This window comes from Ictidomys tridecemlineatus, chromosome 8 (genome assembly GCF_052094955.1).
Source record: "Ictidomys tridecemlineatus isolate mIctTri1 chromosome 8, mIctTri1.hap1, whole genome shotgun sequence".
Lineage (NCBI taxonomy): Eukaryota > Metazoa > Chordata > Mammalia > Rodentia > Sciuridae > Ictidomys > Ictidomys tridecemlineatus.
The window spans coordinates 139937984-139955117 of NC_135484.1; the positions used below are offsets into that span (position 1 = coordinate 139937984).

The 17134-nt window shown below is 40.9% G+C and overlaps 1 protein-coding gene and 1 long non-coding RNA gene across 3 annotated transcripts in view; one reads left to right on the plus strand and one right to left on the minus strand.

Annotated features, from left to right (window-relative positions):
- The window catches only part of Rreb1 (ras responsive element binding protein 1), a 180368-nt gene that overhangs the window by 21166 nt on the left and 142068 nt on the right, over window positions 1-17134 (plus strand). The gene's annotated exons all lie outside the window — the stretch shown is intronic.
- On the minus strand, window positions 11124-15814 carry LOC144366343 (uncharacterized). Its single transcript, XR_013425404.1, has 3 exons — window positions 15616-15814; window positions 13211-13328; window positions 11124-11880 (listed from the first exon to the last, which is right to left on the minus strand). It is a non-coding gene; the product is annotated as an uncharacterized LOC144366343 (long non-coding RNA).

Here is a 17134-nt window from a genome sequence, read left to right on the forward strand (position 1 = left end):
GGGGTCCAAGGCTCCAAGTCATTACTTTGTTCCGCTCTATCCTGTTCTGGATTCTTAATTCTGTCACATTGGCCTCACACTGAGTTGTCATAGAGGAAGCCTGTGCCCTTTTTCTTTGTTTTTTTGTCTCCTTTTCTTTTATTTTTGTATTTGCTTGCAGTTTGATATCCAGATAGAAAAAAATTATGTCATAGATGGACAACTGCTGAATTTTCAAAATGAACCCCACCCTTGTGTTTTGAGTACCACAGACCTGGTCTCCAATTCTGGCTTCCCCACTTCCCATGTGTTTAATAAAGTTGGAAGGTTATTTAACCTTTTGGGGCCTCAGTTTTCTCACCTGTCTAATGGGAGAGAAATAACTGCCTTTCATAGGTGTTTGTGAGGAGTGGAAGGTAACACCCATCAATTACCCGGCATCCTTCTTGCTTTTCTCTAATTCCAAGCTTTTGCAAAAGGACACCTTCAAAGATACGGGGGCTGGGGTTGTGGCTCAGTGGTAGAGCGCTCGCCTAGCACACGTGAGGCACTACATTCAAACCTCAGCACCACATAAAAATGAAATAAAGATATTGTGTCCATCTGCAACTAAAAAATAAATACTTAAAAAAGAGATATGTAGCTCAATGTCTATAATGATAAGTAACAGTTCCTTTGTTCCTGGGCTATAGAAAACAAACGTGTAAGGGTTCCTACTTCCTACTTTGATTTTTGACCCCTTAATTTCTGGGACTCATCTGAAAAGGTTGGTTTGATTGAAATGATATATGAAGCTGGGCACGGTCATGCACACCTGTAATCCCAGCATCCCAGGAGGCTGAGACAGGAGGATCGCAGGTTCAAGGCCAGCTTTAGCAACTTGGCAAGGCCCTAAGCAACTTAGTGAGTGAGACTCTGTCTCAAAATTAAAAAAATAAAAAATAAAAATAAAAGGACTGGGAATGTGGCTCTTTGGTAAAACACCCCCTGGGTTAAATCTCCCAAAACACAAAAAACAGTAGATGAAAGATTTGCCCTATTTAACTTCTTCTTAAATACCTGCTTAATCCTAAAAAGGAATGACAGAAATACCAAAGTATGTCTGTATTTAAATTAAATAAGTGTCAGGTTTGGGGGTGTGGCTCAGTGGTGGTATGCCAAGCACACATGAGGCCCTGGGTTTGGTCCCCTGTATCAAAAAATGGACAAATTCATATATACATGCCTGGGTGAATGGAGGCTCAAGCTGGGGTGAGGTTGATACACAAAATGTACATCAGCATCTGGCTCATTGGCTAGATAAAGACCTGGAGTTAGCCTGAGGTTCCTAACAGCACTCAAAGCAAGTGGGGAACTGAATTAAATAAAAACTAGCCAATTGTGCAGGACAAACTCAGATTTTTGCTTGGCCTGGAGACCGCCTTCCTTCCATGGGTCTTCACCCAGAGAACTCGTTGTGAAGTGTTGCAGTTCCCTGTCGTACGTGAAACCACCTGATTCCTTATCCTGAGCCTGGGTGCAGAGAGAGGAGCCGAAGCCGACGCTTCACTGACTAACACAGCTTGATAAATGACCAGAAAAGAGTTTAAATCGCCTTCTCCAATCCTACACTGATTCAAGGAAAACTAATACAGCCTGGTTACACAAAAATTCTGATAAATTCCCTTCTGAAAGTCAAATCCTGCCAAGCAGTGGGGTAGGAAATGGGACTCCTGTGTTTAGAGCAAATGAGGAAAGACAAGCTGAGTTCTCCTGTTCCAGAGAAGACCCGAGGCGTGAACAGTTTTCAGGAGCATCTTTGAGAAGGAGTAAGTCCGTGCCACGAGAGACCACCAGGCCTGACTTTGGAAAGGTGAAAAACAGGCTTTTTTTGAGAATTTAAAATATTCTAGTACTCCCACCTGACCCTGATCCAGCAGCAAGCTATCGGGTAGGATGAAGAGGTCAGCTTGGGAATTTGGGGCTTTAAGTGCCCAGATTAAAAAAAAATTATATATGTGAATATATATATATATATAAAATCTATCTATCTCTATGTATAATTTTATGTACATATAATTTTAACAATATTATATAATATATATTTTATTTTAATATATATTAAATTAGTATTTAATATGATATATAAATAATAATATATAATACTACATAATATAATATATTTTAATATATAATATATATTCTAATATATAATATATTAAATTAATATATTATTTGTAATAATATATATACAATATAAAAATGTTATATATAAATATATAAATATAAATATTATGTATATTATACACACACACACACACACACGTACACGTACACGCACATATTTCCTTAGCCAGAATATCTGGCAGATTCCAGAGGCAAAATGTTAAAAAATAGAGTTCAGTGTTGAAATGTGAAATTCAAATGTTTGTAAAATAAAACCTCAGTTTGAACTCAGAGCAACTAACGGTATTGTATTGTCATCAGGGATAAAGCAGTTATTTTGGAAGTTTGGTGTGGGGATCCCTGGGAGGCTCTGGTGTCTTTTATGGGGGTGCACGGGGTCAATACTGTCTTCCTAACAAACGTACGACACTGTTTGCTTTCTCCCTCTTTCCCTCTGGGCTTTCTTGGAGGATACACATTGTGTGATATTGCAACCCACCTGAGGGCAGGGTAGCCAGTGAGCTTTTGTTAAGAAAGTTATTCAAAGAGATGCGCAAAAAATAAACTTCTCATTAACTTTTCTTTTGGGGAAGTTATTTTTTATAAAAATGGGCTATTTATGTTAACATGTAATAAACAGGGTAGGTATTCTTTTAGATAAATTAACAAATATTTTTAAATTCATTAGCTTTACTTTCTAATATAGAAAATATGATAAATAGGTGTAACCTATGCAGATAAAAGCTGTTTGAGGCCATCAATAATTTTAAGTGTGTAAAGGAGTCCTGAGACCAAGATGTTTGAGAAACCTTGTGTTAAGCATATGTTCATCATAGACTTCATTAATATGGTGCACTGATTGATATACAAAACAGTCATGGTCCCTAAAATCTGTGGAATGCTACCATCTTTGAATGAAATCAAACTTATGAATAAGTATACAAATTTGTTCCAAATAGTGTTGACGTCTCCACTTTGCTTATTAATGCATTCATACAAATAGATATTCGTTTAGCACTGGAATTAATTATAGCAATTAATAAAATAGACCAGGTCTCTGCTCTTGAGGAAGCTTATTTCTAATAAAAGTGCTCCAGGAACACAGACTTGCCAAGCACTTCCAGTGTATAAAGGGGTCAGCATGTACAGTTAGTAATTATGACTCTGGAACTGGTAGAAAGGACCTCTGAAGGAGGGAATCCCGGCTCCTTGCTATGGTCAGACCCTGGTGAGTGCTTGTGTGCTTTATTTAATTTGTACAGCAATTCTGTGTAATATAGAAGGTCCTACGTCTTTATAGGTGAAGAAATGGAAAACAGAGGCTAGATAATTTGTCTGAGTTGTCAGCTAATGAGAAAGAGAACCAAGGACTACAGATGTAGCTCAGTGGTAGAGTCCTTGCCTGGCATGCAGAAGGCCCTGGGTTGGATCCCCAGCAGAGAGAGAGAGAGAGAGAGAGAGAGAAACGAACTAGGATTTGTGCATTTTTATAGCATCTTTGCTTTAAGTGGTCTTTTGGACTTCCCTCTTAACATCTCCACACCCATTTTGGAGAAAGGGCTACCTGGCCATGCTTATCTGTGGCAATATATGTTTGGGAACACGTTTTCACACTGGACATGGTGAAGAAATCTCATGTCAGGGTTGGGAATCTTCTGACACAAAAGCAGCCAGGTGAATCTGACTGGCATTGTCCACAAAGGAGTTGCCAAAACTGAGTGCAGGGAGGGGTGCATTGGGGATCCGCCAGGAACCCGGGAGAATGCCAACAGGGGTGCCAACAGGATACTGGACTCTGAGAAAACCCCCAACGCAAGCCTGTGTCTCATGCCATCTTTTCCTCCGTAGCCAATTCAGTTTTCAAATCACTTCTTTCTCTGCCAAGACAGATTACTGTGCAGTGTCTGCTAGAGGAGACATTTCCGGGCCTGGGAGGTGATTTTAATTTGGACCTAGCCTCCGTGTGCCTTGTAGATTCAAAGCACATAAGTTTCAGCCACGTAGAATTTTATGGCACCGCCACGAGAGGTGTTTCTCATCCACTGGAGCCTCCTTTGAGCCCTCTGCACCGTCTCTGCTTCTCTTCTCACCTCCTGGAGAACTTTCTCCATCAACCACGGGAAGACAGCGACTTACCGGTAGGGAAAAGATCAGTGTGGTGACTGCTTTGTGTATTCACCCCAAGTACAATTGATATTTGTCACCAAAAACCAGAGTGTTCTTGGAATCTTCTAATGTCTTCCAGAAACCTAAGGAACTAGAAATAAGCCTCTTCCAAATGGAGAGAGCACACATATATACTCTTGCAAATGTTCATTCCAGGATGGAATTAGGGCCTCTGCTTGCCAGATTTTTGAAATCCACTCTACTTCCACAGGTATCTTTCTTTCTAGCATTTGGAACACCCTTATTGCTTCAGCAAGAGGAGGCTGGTGATGGTAGAATCAGCAGCAAGGGGTAACCATTTATCAAACATCTGAGTCCCACCCATTCCATTTCCCCAGTTTCCACCGAGATGGAGCTCAGTGGTGGAGTGTGTGCTTAGCAGCACGAGGCTTGAATCTCCATCCACCCATCAAAACAAGAAGTTCTTCCTTCCTTGAGGTGGCCTGCTTACTAAGCCCTCTCCCTGGAGACATACGAGGCTCATCTCTCCTCCTTTTTCCTGTGTCTTCTCTTCAGAGCATTCCAAAGCTGCAGAGATCTCAGCTGTGAATCTCCTGCCCAGTCTCTCAGCTTCTCCCTGACTTCTGTCCTGGTCGCTTGGTGAAGTTTTGGTGCAATAGACAGGGCAGGCAGGAAAACCGTGCCTCGCTGCTCAGTCTTCCTTCTTTATTCCACAGTGCTCCTTACCATCCTGTTCACCAGAGTTTAAATAAGAACCTTTCTCCACCTTTCTTGAATTGGGTATCCTGGTGTGCATTTGGGAAAAAAAAATAATAATAGAGTCGTGATTCCCGTCAGGTATTGACAGCTAGTTGTGTTTTGGGCTAGCAAGAGGTCATGTGAATCGACCCCCCCTTTCTACCATCTCAGCAGATCAGTGCTTCTGACTCTCAGCCTTGCATTTTGGGAACCTCAAGGCAAGGTACTCGGACGTGGAGGGTGGAATTCAGCCAGCCACTGGGGGGGTCAAGTTTGTCTAAACAAAGCAAGTTAGAATTGTTGGACTGTTTTATTGACAACCGCTTTTAAGGGGGCAAAGTCATGATTTCAAATAGGGGCTCTGTCCATGGAAAGTCCCCTCACTAGTGGGATTGTTGGATGTTGGTAAATGGTACTGTCATTTCACTGTCTCCATAGAGTGACAAGGGTGGGTTCTTTGAAGTGACATGAAGTTACTCTGTGACCTTGACCTTGGTGATTTAACCTCTGTGAACTTCTCTTCCCTAAACCGGGCAGACCGTCTGCCTCCAAGAGGAGTCTGAAGGGTAAAATGAGATTGTGTAGGATGCAGCCTAAACACTTGGCTCACATTGGAGCCAGGGCTCTGGTACATGTTGACTTTTATTTTCACCCAACTTCCTGATCCAGATCTGTTGATGGTGCCAGTTTTTTTTTTTTTTTTTTTTTTTTGTTGTTGTTGTTGTTGTTGAACCCACTACAATTATCATTAAGAAAGTGGATGAGGGGTGGGCACAGCTCTGTGGTAGAATGCTTGCCTAAGCATGGGTGAAGCTCTGAGTTTGATCCCCAGTACCAGAGAAAAAAAGAAAATGAAGAAAGAAAACTGAAAGAGATCCAGTCCATAGCAGAATCCTCAGTGCTTGGAAAATAGAAAAGAGAAAGAGAACAGAGAGACAAATAAGAGCAATGCCTCTAATCCCAGCAACTTGGGAGGCTGAGACAGAAGGATCACAAGTTTGAGGCCCGCCTGAATGACTTAAGGGAGACCCTGCCTCAGAATAAAATAAAACAGGCTGGGGATGTAGCTCAGGGGTCTAGCAATTGCCTAGCATGGGTGAGATCCTGGGTTCCCTTCCTAGTATTGCAAAACAATGAGTAAATAAATAGTTTTCTTTTTTTTTAAAGCGATACCTGGAATGGCTTGGGACCTCCAGAGAACTGGAGGAGGCCAGAGGCAGATGAAGGGCTTTGAGAGAAGTGCAAGTCGGGAGCCCCTGTGGGTTGTTTGTAGGCTAGTCGCCTGTCCTGAAAGGGCTCCACCCACGTCCCTGAGTTCCTTTACTACTGAACATGCTGCCACCAGAGATTGGAGCACTGGCTGAGTTCCGGGAATCTGTCCCAGGGCCCCGCCTCCTGAGGGCAGGGTGAAGGGCAGTGGTACTACTAGCACATGGCCACGTGGCCTTGTCAAGTCATTGGCTGACCCTCGCTAGCCCTGATGGATGCATTCAGATTTCACAGAGTGAGAAGACGACTCAGCTCTCCTCTCTGAGGTCAGGAGCTCTGAATCCAAGTCTCGGGTTTGGTCAGCTTTGCCATATTAAATAGCTTTGGACCTTCAGCAACTTACATCAGCTCTCAGAATTCTGGTTTCCCCACTTACTTTTTTTTGGTACCAGAGATTGAACCCAGGGGCGCTTGCACCCTTGAGCCACATCTCCAGTCCCTTTTTTTTTTTTTTTTTTTTTTTTTTTTAATTTTGAGGCAGGGTCTCACTAAGTTGCTTAGGGGCTCACTAAGTCGCCTTTAAACTTACAGTCCTCCTGCCTCAGCCTCCCTAGCTGCTGGGATCACAGGCATACATACACGTGCCTGGCTCAAGTTTTCCCACTTATTAAATGAGTATTAATCTCTTCCCTCACTTGCACATCTGCATCTGAAGTCACCTTTCTGAGCCTTCGTCTCCCTTCCCACCCCCTTTCTTGTTTACAGGCTAAAGATGAAACCCAGGGCCTCTCCCATGCGAGGCCAGCGCTCAGCCGCTGATCTTGTACCCCAGCTCTCTAACCTTCTCCCTGGAGGTAGCCCTACCTGTCAGGATTAGCACCTGGCCAGCACAGTCCCCAACTACCAGCACCGCTCAGACCCTGATCTGTGTCTTGTTTTTTTAATATTGTGGTTTTGGACCCTGTTAATACACAACCATGACCCAAGTCGCACCCAACTCCACTGCGATTTCGGCATGCCGCAGCCTGGCTGCCCCCCAGCCCTGCCTGCCTGGGTTTCTGTCTTTGCACCTGCTCATCTTGCTCTTCTCACAATCCGAGAGTGAGAAACCCATCATCAATGAACGTTTCGCTTTCGGTGTGCTCTTCCTGAATGAGTGGCGACTTCCATTTGTCTAGCTTCCCTCTCTGATCTCCAGGGCCAAGAAAGCTCATGTTTGTAAAAAATGTGTGTGTGTGTGTGTGGGGGGGTCTCCATGCGTCTCTTTTTCTCTGAATCAAATCAACTTCGATTTACATTAAATGCCTTACACGGAACTCGTTGGGACTGTTCATTAGAAAGTGAAAGTAGCTGCTAATCCTTTTTTATATATGAAGAAGAAGAAGAAAAAAAAAAAAGAAAAGAAAAAACCCCTAGCAAGTCATTTGCACCATTTCCCCCCTTGGTAACAGCACAAATAAGCAAAGGTACTTGAATCATGTCACCATTCTCCCCCACCCTCCTTTTGCCCAGGATAAAGATGTCACGGAAGCTTTTACATGGCACACTCCTGCTAAACTCCTTAGGTAGGAGAAATAATTGGCTTTTTCCTTGAGGGAAGGGTGGTCAGAGATTGTGTCTGAGCTATTCTCTTGCAAATCCCCCTGGGTACTGAATAATAAAGTCTGTCTAGCTCTGAGTCTGCAACTCTTCTCGCTTTCCTCTGAACAAGAGCAGTAAGTTGCTCTTTTTCTGCCCAGCTCTGGCCGCTGAAAAAAAATTCAGTAGGTGGCCAAACAGCTTTTACAAGACCAAAGGGAGCTTCAGAGAGCCACTGGTCCTGGTTTTAAAAAGAAAATGTGCTTGTACCTTTGTTATGCCAAACAATGATGGAGGAGTTGAATGGTGCTTCAGGACCCCGGCTGAAGGAAAGACAGGTGACTTCTTTAGGCATGTTACAATCGACATGTTTGACTATAGCTAAATTAAGTTCTCAAAATAATCCCTGAAACTGGAGCCCCAGCTACCGAGGCAAGGACTCCAATCAGACCTCTGTGCCGCACCTCTTTTTAACCTCTAATTTATGGTGCGGTATCACCCTTCAGGGCTGCCCAGAGAAGCCTTCCAGGGTGCTCTGTGGATCATGAAAGAACTGTTTCCACGCCATAGGAGCCAAACCCCGGGAGTTCTGTGAGCTGAGAACTTTGCCCTTTGCAAACTACTTTGCTAAAGAACTCCAAGTGGAGGAGAAGGAGATAAGGAAATTGCTCTGCATTGTTTTATGGTCTCAGGATTCAGTTTCCTGGGGTGTCCCATGCTCTTTAATTTGAGGCATGAAAGAAGCTTAACCAGCAAGTGTGACCTTGCTCTCAGCCAGGGACCTAGAACCAGGGACACCTGGTGTGCTCAGCCATGGTGTAGGCTGTGTCTCTGGGATGTCCCAAGGAGCCTTCTGCATCTCTGAGTAAAAGAAGTCCTCTCTGAGTTTGACGACTCTGAGAACATCATAAAACTAGCCTCATACAGTATTTGTCACTTTGTGTCTGGCTTCTTTCATGTCCTCAAGATCCATCCACTTTCAGTGCTTGTCAAAATGTCCTTCCTTTTGAAGGCTGAATAATATTCCATTAAATGTGTACACTACATTTTTCTTCATTGATTCATCTCTTGATGGACACTTGAGTTTCCATCTTCTGACTATTGTGAATCATGCTGCCATAGACATGGGTGTACAAATATCTGTTCAAGTTCCAACTTTCAATTCTTCTGGGTATATACATACCCAGAAGTTGAATAGCTAAAATCATATGACAATTTCATTTTTAATTCTTTGGGGGAATTTCCATGCTGTTTCCATAGAATTTGCCATTTTATACTCACACCAGCAGTGTATACAGGTTCTCATTTCTCCTCATCCATATCAACACTTGTTATTTATTTCCTGTTTTTTTTTAAATTTGCTTGTTCATTTTATAATAGACATCCTAACAGATGTGAGGTGATATATCATTTTGGTTTTTATGCATGATCCCCTTACTCTTTTATTATAGATTTATAATAATTTTAAAGTCTAGTACCCCTTCTATAGTTCTTTAGCAAAATTTTATTGACTATTTTCACATGTCTACTTCTTCTGATGTACTTGGGAATTATTTTGTTATATGTCTCCCTATAAAATATTTTATACAGTTGGGGGTTTTATTGGAGTTTTATGTAACATATAAATTAATTTAGAATGTCTATTTTTTAAAAAAATTATTTGTAGATGGACACAATATCTTTATTTATTTATTTTTAATGTGGTGCTGAGGATCGAACCCAGGGCCTTGCACATGCTAGGCAAGCGCTCTACCACTGAGCCACAACCCCTGCCTAGAATGTCCATTTTAAAAATAAAAATTTCAGTCTTTCTATCTCAATCTTCTTTCATCTGTCTTCTGCACATATATGTCTGTGTTTATTTTTTCTTTTTTGGTTATACACAAACCTTGATAAATTTGTTGCTTTGTGAATGAGGTTTTAAATTTTTTATGTATTTGGTGGCCATTGCTTTCCAATAGGAAATGTAGGTGTATGTGTGTGTGTGTGTTATAACTGTCCATTTTATAGAACTAAGCAATAATATATTGGGAAAAAAAAACAGTTTTTGCAGTCAGTAAACTTGAGTTTGAACCCCACCCCTACTACTTAGTAGATGAATAATCCTAAGAAACTTTAGTTTAGTGTTTGACATACAGGACTTCAATAAAGATGGCTATTATATATTCCTTTTCTCTTTGATATGGTTTTCCATTAATTGAGCTTTCTAGTTTACCTATAATTAATGATAATGTCAACTTTCTTTCCAATTTTTAAATTTCTTACATCTGTTTCATGTCTTATTGCATTGGTCAGAAAAAAAATTGCAGAACAATACCATGTTATTATCTTATATATTCTTTAGGGGGAGGAAGAGAATATTTTTATTTCAAAAGGAGTGCCTCTAGCTTTTCACTATGAAGAATAACGTTGGCCATAGTGTGAAATGGATACTCTATATTTTGAAGAAATATATTTCAGTACTTACTTTTTTTTTTTTTTAAATGTTTATTTATTTATTTTTCGGCGGACACAACATCTTTGTTTGTATGTGGTGCTGAGGATCGAACCTGGGCCGCACGCATGCCAGGGGAGTGCGCTACAGCTTGAGCCACATCCCCAGCCCCACAGTACTTGCTTTTTAAGTGTTTTTAATTTAGAAATAATTTATCTTGGAAGATTTACACAATACAAACAGCTTTATTTCCAAGTTATAATACTAATGTTACCTAAGATGAAAGATAGAAATTAAGGGTCAATCCCATCTTGAAGAGAGAAGCTATCATTTTCTCCAGAATTACCCATCTCTGAGCCAGGAATGGTGGCGCATGCCTGTAATCCCAGCGGCTTAGGAGGCTGAGACAGGAGGATTGCAAGTTCACAGCCAGTCTCAGCAAAAGTGAGGCACTAAGCAACTCAATGAGACCCTGTCTTTAAATAAAATACAAAATCAGGCTCAGGATGTGGCTCAGTGGCCAAGTGTCCCTGAGTTCAATCCCCAGTACCAAAAAAGAAAAAAGAAAGAAAGAAAAAAAGAATGGCCCACCTCTGTATGAGGTCTTTATGAGCCTTCTTATAGAAGGCCATTAATTTGCTTAGGGTGAGTTTAAAGGAACAGGTTACTTTTATTGACCTAACCACAGTTTTTTATATTATAGAGATCTGTACCTTACATTTATGTCTGGTTTGAGACATTTTTTATCCTTGAATTTAATGAATGACAAAGCTTGGAACATTTAGTAGAAACTGTGCTTAGAGTGTGTGTGTAATTTGTAGTAGTACTGTGGTTAAATTCTGTATTTTTAAACTAGGTAGTAGTCTTCTGATTTAAATTTTTTGATATTTTAATAATAATTGTTTTCTCAATGTAAAAGAAATATGTGTTTATTGTAGAGAATTTGGAAAAAGGTGGATAAACACAAAAAACAATCATTAAAAACAACACATATAGTTTTGTAAGATGCTTTTGGTCTCCTCCTACGTTTCGAAATTTTCCCAGTTTCACGTATCCTCACCTGTCGGGGTTGTTACTGGTAGACGAGCTGTTTCATCACGTACACTGGTACCTTTCCATTGATGTACCCAAACTCTCCAGGTGAATGTTTACCTTGCTCCGGCTTTTCATGATGGCAAAAAATCCAGAGACAGTCATCCTCCTACAACTCCTAGTATACATCACTTTCAGATAGTTTCTACAATTATTTTTCTTAGAAGTGGAGTAGCTGCTTGAAAGAATTATGTTTTTAAGGCTGTAATCCTTAAGTTTCCAAGTTTCTGTTCAGGATAACTGAAAATGGTATGATTTATACAAGAAAGCGTATCTATATTCTTGGGCTTTGCCAAAACTATATATTAAAATTTTGCCAATTTGATAAAGAGAAAAAAATATTAATGTATGTCTTAGTTTGCATTTATCATGTTACTATTGGGATTGGACATTAGAAATCGTATATTGTGTTTCTAAGTTTCTTTGTGAATTGCTTCCTCATGCCCTTTACCCAATTTGCAGTTGAAATCTTCTTTTTCTTTTTCATTCCTCCTCCTCCTCCTCCTCCTGCTGCTGCTGCTGCTGCTGCTGCTGCTCCTCCTCCTCCTCCTCCTTCTTTCTTCTTCTTCAACCTATGCCTGTAGAGCATAATAATTAAGATAAAAAAGCTTGGATCTCAGAAAGACTCATGCTCAAATCTCTCTCTGCTACTTAATTAGCTATGCCCTGGGCATCTTGCTTCTTAGCCACTCACTGTCTTCACTTCTTTATTTTAAAAGTGGAACTAATTGTGTCTTCCTTTTAGGATGAGATAATAATTACTTGCTTGCCAGGCATAGTGGTGAAAGTCTGTAATCTCAGAGACTTTGGGAGGCTGAGGCAGGAGGATCACTAGTTCAAGACCAGCCTGGACACCTTAGCAAGACCTTGTTTCAAAAATTAAAAATAAAATAAAAACGACTGGGGATATAGCCTAGAGGTAGAGAGCCCCTGGGTTAAGTCCCCAGTACCAAAAAATAAAAAAATAAAAATTATGTGTAAAATGCTTAACATAACTAACACCAAATAAGGGCTCAATAAAGGGTAGCTTTTATTACCTCAAGGCTCCTAACTATATTATCCATGAGCTTCCAAGTTTGTAATTTCCATTTCAGTTCAGCCTATAGTGGGTCTTTCCTTTTTCACTCACATATGATCATGATATATAGTCATGGGATGATAACTCAAAACATGTATACATGTTCCTCATAGTGGGATTTTAGGGTTATTTAAATTTAAAATTGTTATACAAATAAAAACATACCTTTTCCCCTGATGATTTCTTTCTCTCCCTTCAAAAATCCTTCCACAGTCCCAAAGACCAGATCAATAGTTGCCTCCTTTTCTTCTACTGCTTTTTCTTCTAGTGCTTCTTATCATTTAATATTTTACACTTAACCCTTTAATCCATTTGGATTAAGTTTTAGTCTTGAGTGTGAAGCTAGTATGAATTTTCCCCTCAAATTGTTCCAACTTTATTGAGTAATCAATCTATCCTTTCCTCCCCAATTTGAAATGCCATTGTTAGCATATGCCCAATACTAATAGGTTTTCTGTCTGATTACTTAACCAGACAATCATTGCACTGACACTAACTCTACCATAGAATATATGTAGTGTATGCACAAGGGGTACTTTCTGGCTTTATTACATTTTTAATAGCTGGAAGCACTCATCCTCTCACCCCACAAGCCCCTCTATTCTTTTCAGAGCTGCATCTTGGTTTACACACATACATTTCACTTGGATTACAACCTGATCAAGATTTAATTTTTCTTTTTTTTGTGGTGCTGGGGATTGAACCCAGGGCCTTGTGCATGCAAGGTAAGCACTCTACCAACTGAGCTCTATCCCCAGCCCAAGATTTTATTTTTACATCACTCTACAGTGCAGTAGAAAGAACTTGGACTGTAGAATCAGGGGACTTACACTCCCCTCCTGCGTCCACCACTCAGCAGCTATTTAAGTTGAGCATGGTGTTCACGGTGAACCTTGGGTTCTCGATTGAAGTAGACATGTTGGAGTCAACACTTAACCCCAAATTCACCTGGAAAAAGTGAGAGCAGATTGACCAATCATGGAGTCATATCATTCTGGTTTATAGATTTTTATAAAACAAGCGATAGTTTTAATGACTGCAGAAAGTTTATAACTCAGTATTTGGGATGTAACTGTTTTATCTTGTCCGTTGTCATTACAATTTTAATAGCATTAACAAAGATTCCGAGCAACTTGGTTTTATAAGCATTTTATATGCATACGCATAGACATATAAATCCAGCTCTAAAAACATACTCATAAATGAATGATGATGGTGTAGCAGTTTAGAAGTAATGACATCATTGTGGCACTATTCTGGTTTTTTTGGAAGGAGTGGTACTGGGGATTGAACTCAGGGGCACTCACCCACTGAGTCACATCCCCAGCCCTGTTTTGTATTTTATTTAGACACAGGGTCTCACTGAGTTGCTTAGCACCTTGCTTTTGCTGAGGCTGGCTTTGAACTCGCGATCCTCCTGCCTCAGCCTCCCAAGCTGGCCTGTGCCACTGTGTCCGGCACAATTCTGGTTTTTTTTTTTTTTTTGGTTGTCAATGGACCTTTATTTTATCTATATGCAGTCCTGAGAATTGAACCCAGTGCCTCACGCATGCTAGGCAAGTGCTATACCGCAGAGCCACAACCCAGCCCACTATTCCATTTTTACGAAAAGATTACAGAGGAATTTGATATAACCCTAACACTTTTATTGGTGTAAGGATATTTGTGTTTGATTTGTGAAACGTAACTACGAAACTTCTAGTTTTAAGCTATACAAGAGCTATAGTTCCTTGAGCACCTACAAGGGGCACATGTCTAAGTCAAATGCTTTATGCATGTCCCCTCTTTCAACCCTCATGACATTGGTGTGGGTGGTTATCACAACTGTTTATAGGTGACATAACTGGAGTTCAGTAGTGTTAGATGCCTAAGCTAATGGCAGCCAGTAAAGGACAGAGACAGACATATAAATATGTCTGACATCGCATGCTCTTCCCACTGTATTCTGCAGTTTCCAAGTGCCTTTGACATTCTCGTTTTGTTTAATAAAGCACAACTTTTCAAAAATTGGAGAAGAAAGAAAGATTCTTTTAGCTGTATTCTGAAACTTGAACTTTAGTGTAAGAAGAAAATATGGTCAGATATACAGCATTCCTATCAGAAATGTGAAGAACTGATAAAAACCATAGTGTAAAGATAAACTGTGGGGGCCTGGCATGGTGGTGTACACTTGTAATCCCAGCAGTTTTGGAGGCTGAGGCAGGAGGATCTCAAGTTCGAGGCCAGCCTTGACAACTTAGCAAGGCCCTAAGTAACTTAAGGAGCTCCTGTCTCAAAATTAAAAAAAATTAAAAGGGATGGGGATGTGGCTCAGTGACACAGCACCCCTGGGTTCAATTCCTAATACCAAACATAAATAAAATCCAATAAGATAACGGTGGAGGGAAAGAAAGGAATTTTCTGTGAAGTCATGTGTTCTATAATTTGCCTTATCAATATTGTCTGTCACATTCTCTAGATAATTGCATCAAATCCTTGATTTTTGTTGGAGATATTGATGACATTAAAGATAATCACTTCACAGCTGGGGGTATAGTTCAGTGGTAGAACACACTTGCCCGGCATTCTGGAGGCCCTGGGTTCTATCTTCAGCATCTCACACACACACACACACACACACACACACACACAGTAACTTTCTCCTTATAACAAAATTACTGTGTGTGTAGAAAAATTAGAAAATGGAGATACAACCCAGTGGCAGAAGGTACAATCCTTTATGATCCCACTACTTGAAAATAACCACAGATAAGCATTTTGGTGTTGGTCCCATCTTTCACATTTATATGCAAGTATAACTTTTTGTTTGTTTAAAAACATGAGATGATGTATTTGTAGCCGGCTTATTTTTATTTGAAAACATGTCAGGGACTTTTTGTAAGTGAAACGAAGTGTTCTCCTCTGGGATCATTTTAATGGGGCAAAGCATTTTTGTTGAAAGGATGCGCAATAGATTTTAGTGGCTAAGTTCAGATTTTAAACGAGTTGCTTCCCATCGGCAATACATTTGGGATTATTCACAAACATATTTTGTGATAATGTCACCTGACACTGTCTTGTTTCCTTAAGGTCTTCCGTTCTTTCGGGTCTACTCAGAGGCACTTGCCTCCCAGGTCTTAAGAGTTCTCATGAAATGGTTCTAGCGCAGGTCAGCTTTATGCTTTGGAGGCTGTATTAGCTGTGGGTTGCCGTAACAAAAGACCACAGGTTGGAAGACTTAAAAACAGAAACTTACCTTTTCAGTCTTGGACGCTAGAAGTCTGCATCGTGGGTATGGGCAGGGTTGACTTCTTGAGGCCTCTCCCCTCGGTCTGTAGGTGGACGTTTTCTACCTTGATCTTTCCAGGATTTCCCCTCTGTGCATGCCTGTGTCCTGATCTCTTCTTACAGAGACACTAATCACGTTGGATTAAGGCTCACTGGTATGTCCTCCCTTTTCCTAGATGACCTCTTTAAAGGCCCTGTCTTTGATACAGTCACATTTGGAGACTGGGGGTTAGGACTTCAACCTGTGGACTTAGGCTGGGGTCTGGGGCAGGGGACACAATTGAACCCATAACAGAGTCATACACTGGCTTTATTTTAAGGTTTTTTTTTTTTTTTTTTTGTAATTTTACTTTATTTACTTATTTATTTTGCAGGACTGGGAATTGAGCCTAGGGCCTCTCGCGTGCTAGGTAAGCGCTTTCCAACTGAGCTATCCCTCCAGCCTACTGGCTGTCTTTTAAAAGGTCCCACTGAGGAGGCAACTAGTTATATAGCTTTTAGAGTGTTCATGGCATTTATTGTTTAAAACATAAGCAATCTGTAGCCTGTGCTTTGTGTGCTGTTCTGTGTGAGCCTGGAAGGGCACCGTTGCTGGTCAGGGGCTGGGTCAATGAATAAGTGGATGTCCAATTTATTCCGTCATGTGGAGACTATTTTTTTGTGTGTGTGTCACTCTCCGTACTTTAAAATATTTCACTGAGAGCTGGGTGTGGTGGCACAGGCCTCTAATCCCAGCTGCTCAGGAGGCTGAAACAGGAGGATCACGAGTTCAAACCCAGCCTCAGCAATGGCAAAGTCCTCAGCAACTCAGTGAGACCCTGTCTCTAAATAAAATACAAAATAAGGCTGGGGATGTGGCTCAGTGATCGAGTGCCCCTGAATTCAATATCTGGTACCCCGCCCCGCCCCCAATTTTTTTTTTTTTTTTTTTTTTTTACTGAGATAGACACAGGATCAATATCTGAAATCACTCAGCCATTGCTTTATAGAAGTCAGAGCATCCGGTAGTCATTCCAAATCCCTGTTTTCCAATGACATGCAAGCTCTAGATGTGACTTTCTTCATTTCTGAGAACGAAAGGGACAGCCTTCAACCCAGCAGCACATCCACATTATCTTCAGTGTTTGCGAGGGGGCGAGGTTTCTCATGATGGCCTAAGAGCGTGAGATTCATGTGCTCCTTTGACCTGGGCATGTGGGCTCCTGTGCTGTGAGCAAGGTGACCAATGGCCAGGCAGTAGAGACAGAGCCATCATGATAGTAAAGCTCTGTCTGTGGTCTCTGCTTACAAACTCCATTTGGGGGCTACTTAAATCCAGTGGTGGGGATTTGACTTTGGTTCTGCGTCTTGCTCAACTGAACGCATGGAGATGTACATGCTGCTTATTGAGCAAGTGTGTGTTTATCTGTACCCTGGTTTGTGAATGAAGAGCTAGCTTCATCCTGCAAAGAAACACGGAATAAGTTCAAGTCCTTGGGGTAAAGAAC